The sequence below is a fragment of the Pygoscelis adeliae genome, unplaced genomic scaffold, assembly GCF_000699105.1.
Source record: "Pygoscelis adeliae isolate BGI_AS28 unplaced genomic scaffold, ASM69910v1 Scaffold294, whole genome shotgun sequence".
In the NCBI taxonomy this organism is placed as follows: Eukaryota; Metazoa; Chordata; class Aves; order Sphenisciformes; family Spheniscidae; genus Pygoscelis; species Pygoscelis adeliae.
This window is the reverse complement of record NW_008824722.1, coordinates 202,047-206,539: the sequence shown is the minus strand read 5'-3', so window position 1 is coordinate 206,539 and position 4,493 is coordinate 202,047.

Sequence of the window (4,493 nt, the reverse complement as noted above, 5' to 3'; positions counted from 1 at the left end):
TGGACACCCAGGGATGGTCTTGACCCCCGAACCCCCTCCCATAGCATCACCGCTGCAGCATGTCCCTTCCCATGGCATGTCCCCCATCCCACAGCATATCCCCCAGCGCACAGCATATCCCCCAGCCCATGGCGGGATGGTGCAGCTGTGGAAGGGAGGGGAGGTGTTCTCTGTGCTTTAGCCCACCTGGACCACAAGGATGTGTCACGCAGCACCCAGAAATGTGGGCTCACGGGGGATTGGCACACCAAGTCCCTTTGGATTTTTCTTTTCCCCCTCTTTTTGCCTCGTTTCTCTCCTGCTTGCTGTTTCACCCAGCCGGTGTTTGTGGCACAGCTGGCCACAGCAGCACCTCGGCGCGGAGGAAAGCCTCCCAGCATGCCCCGGCGCGCAGGACCTGACACATTAACACCCTGTGCTCCTGGGGCACCACGGCCAAGCCGTAACCGGAGAGGGGCCCGAAGCAGCCAGGCTGGGCCAGGTCCTGCTGCCTCCCCCCGGCGCGGCACGAGCACCCCCTGCCCCACAGCCGAGCCTCGGGGATGGTGAGAAGCTGGCAAGCATCCTTGCCCCACTGCAAGCCACAGCCTCACCGTCCGGCACAGGAAACCGGGACCTGGCAGGGGTGGGAGAAGCACTGTAGGGAAGCCCCCTGCATGCCCCAGCTCCCTGTCTAGGAGCCTGCGGCGTGCCCAAAAGCTCCGGCTTCTCCAAATAGCTTTCGGAGCAACTGTTCCCGCTGTCGGGCAGAGTTTGCGTTGGAGAAAAAAATGGCCCTATCTTTCCCTGACAGCTCATCGCTCACACTAATTGACGCAGCGCAAGAGACAGGCCACAGCGGCGCGGCCTCAGTGCAGGCTCTGTCCCCTCGGTCCCCACACCGCTCACCTGTGGCAGGGATGTGCTGGCTGCGGGTGCGTTTCAGGCAGCAGCCATTGCTGCAGCAGCTTTCCAAAAAAGCATAGTTTGGGCTTGGTTTTGGTTTTCCAAGGGGAAAAGTATTTTTGTTGCCCTTTCCCATCATTCACATTTCCTCAGACTTTCCACACGCCGGTCACAAATAACCCGCTGGAAGGCAGCGAGCGAGGCTGCCCCGTGCTGGCGATGCTCCTGCCGCCAGAGATGGGGTACCCGCTCCGGAGGGACCGGGGAGTGGGGAGCAAAGGAAAAGCACGGTTAGATATTAAAAAACCTCCAGGAGCGTCTGAGGCCAAGGCGACAGGGGAGACCTAGCTTCCCGCCCAGGCTGGGATCGTCCCTGTCTGCTTAATGCACAAATCCCTTCTCTGGCTGTTAAAAACGCTGGAGCAAGCGCGGGGCCGCAGCACTTCGTACTCCCCACTTGCTTTTTGAACAGGAAAATTATCTGAAGCATCCGGCAAAAGGGGAAAAATCAAGGCAAAAAGGGCTCAGAAGCAGGGGGGGCTGGCTGGGCCGCGTGGCAGGGAGCGTCCCCGGGGGCGCGGGGCAGCGTGGCAGCCTGCCCAGCCCCGGTACAGGCAGCCGAACAATAACGCGAGGCGTCAGGAACACGCTCAGCGGTGGGAATCCCAGTCCTTGCCTTAAAAGGAGATTTTGGGGGATGCTTTTATTGGAAAATTGTTTTCTGATTATTCAGCTTATTGAGGGTTTTATTTCATTATTTGCAACATGATGCAAGGGGGGCTTCAGCTGCGCATGAACAGCGACGGCCAAGGATGTTTCTGTGGATTTCCAGGCCAGAAGAGCCCATTAAATCATGCCGTTTGACCTCCCATGTTTGCAGGCCAGAGAATTTCACCCAATTCCTCTTGTGTTGTGCCCAATAACTTGTGTTTTTGATGCAAGCGGGCAGTCCAGGATGATGTCCTGTCTCGGCTTGATGACTTCAAGAGACGAAGAATCTGCCACCAACTTCCCTCACTTGTTTGTCCTGGTGGCAAAAAAAAACCCCTGCACCCATGAGAGCAACATCCTGCTGCCGACTTATTTCTGATGAGGATGCATCCCACTTGCTTCGAACCATTTTCGGCCAAAGGGGGATGCCCACGTTGCCCCTCGGCCAGCTCCTGCCACGCAGATGTGCTTTCTGAGCCGCACGGATTAATACAGATAAATAGCGGGATCCTTCCCGGTCTGCCGTTAGCGAGCAGCTCAAGAGTTAATAAACTTCGAACAGATGTGACCAACATGTCAAGACATGAGAAGTACGTGGTATGGATGTTTATAAGTACATCGACAGAAGGCATTCATAAAAGGTTATAAACCGTGGTAATAAGCAACCCATCAACTTGTTTGGACTCTAACACTTGATTAACCATTTATTAAAAGGTGCAGTAATCATTTATAAGCCATAAGTGGGACTGAACGTAAAGTACGACTCTTTTTATGTTAATAGATTCCTCAAGAATTTCCTCTCCCTCTGTGCCATGTTTTGGGTGGTTAAAGGCTAACCCTGGCTGCCGGGCGCCCCGGTCTCTCCTTCACAGCGTGCACGGGCTGGATTCACACCGGGAGTCTCCGTGGAGGTGGTGTGGGTGCCCCCACCCCAGGTTTGGCAGTGCCCCGGGATTTTGCTCATGGGGAGCCCTGCGTTTATTTTGGCCGGGCTCTGGGTGACCTCCGCCAGCGCCCGAGCATCCCTCCGGAGACGCCGGGAGGGACCTGCCTGGTGGGTTCGGGGAGACCCCGGGAGGGACCTGCCCGGTGGGTTCGGGGCCGCCCTGGCGGCAGGGAGGGACAGGCAGAGGGACAGTTTGCTGCCCGGCAGTTCCCTTAGAGAAGGCTGCCTATGCAGAGCCCAGCGGCAGCGCAGGGCAGCGGGCAGCGCGGGAAGCCTGGCAGCTCCCCAGGGAGAGGAGAGCTGCCGGCGGCTGCGCAGGCGGGGGGAGGTCCTCAGGCACTTCTCCCAGGCTTTGCTGGCACAGCCCAGCACCGGACCTGCTGCCCACGGGTCCCCATCGGACCCCAAGGAAGGGCTGCACACAGGCAGCGAGCACCAAGTGCTGAGCTGAGCAGGGTGGATCAGGGACCAGAGGGGTTAAAACTGCCTACCCTGAGTCCCTGAGTCCCTGGGGTGCTTGGGGGAAGGAGCAGAGCACAGGGGGAGCTGGGAACCCGCTCCCTGCATCCCCCTGCATCCCCCTGCGTCCCCCTGCACGGGAGTCAATCCAAGCCCCATGCCGATGCACCGGGATGGGACGGAAATGCTTCCGACACAAAGGCAGCTTCATCCTTCTGTCAACAGGACCCTCCTTTTTGTTTGCCATCACACTCCTCCTACCCCAGACAGACTGTGTTTTCCTTCCTGGTGTCTTAAGGAGACCTAAACCCATAACTGCTCCCATTACACAACCAGGAGTGACAGTTTATTAGCAATGCTTCCTGACCTAATCTACACCGATATCCTCATACTCTTCCCTTCGCTGTGGGCAAACAGACTTTTAGGCTTTTGGAAAGGACGGAGAGGCCCAGCAGCGGAGGGTGCACGGGCTGCAGCTCCGGGGCGAGACCCTGCCCTCGCCCTGCCTCAGTTTCCCCCAGCTGCACCGAGCCAGGGCTCGGCGGCGCTGCTGGACTTTGGGGCTGCAGGTTTGGGGGTCGCATGGGGCACAGTGGCGGCGGCTGCTCTGCCCTTCAAAGGAAAGCTCTGTAGCTGCCTGGTGGGGGGCTTTTTAGCATGAGTGTGGCGCTGGGTCATTTGGCTGCAGCCGGCTTTTAATTGCAGGGAGCATGCAGAAAAGGAAGAGGAAGGCTGAGAAATTGCTCCGGAGTGAAGATTGCAAAGGTTACACCTCAGCCCGGGCAGGGACCGCAGGGGCCTTCTGGTGGGAGAGCGGCTGAACCAAACTGCAGGTGGGAAGGGAGGTGGTGGGATCGTACCCTGCTCCCATCCTCAGTCTCCCACGATCGGATCTGGGGCCGGCAGCTTTGTGTCTCCAAGCTCGTCGCTGGGCTGGCAGCACCGAGGAGCTCCATGTTTCCCCCAGGGAGATGCCCAGCTGCGGTGCGGGAGGCTGTGCCAGAGCTTGATGCAGCGGGGAAAGCGCCACTACAGAGGGAGAAACAGGGGCCACTGGTAGCCACAGGTTTAGGGTAGAGGGATGCTGCTTTCTCCAAGGTGGGAAATGCCCCAAAAAGTGATTTTTCTACCTGCAGCACAGCCTGGGCTTAGGGCAGCGCCAGCCAGGCTGGGGCCATGGGGAGGGATTTGCTGCTGGCATCACCTTCCCCTGCCCCGGACCTGCGGTGGGAGACACAGGACCCCTGCGCAGACCCACCACGCTGGGGTCTGCCAGCGTTTGCTAGCATCCCTTCCTGACCCCATTAAGATGAATGAGTTATTTTTAACCCCAGCCAGTACATTTTTCAGGGCACAGTCGTGAGGCTGCCCCAGAGCCCTGCTGAGGAATAAGAAATGCCGGGCGAACCCCAGGACTGGCAGCTCCCTTGGATGCTCACACCACCCATCCCCCGGTAAAGGCTTTCCGCTCGGCGACCCCCCTTCGCCACGA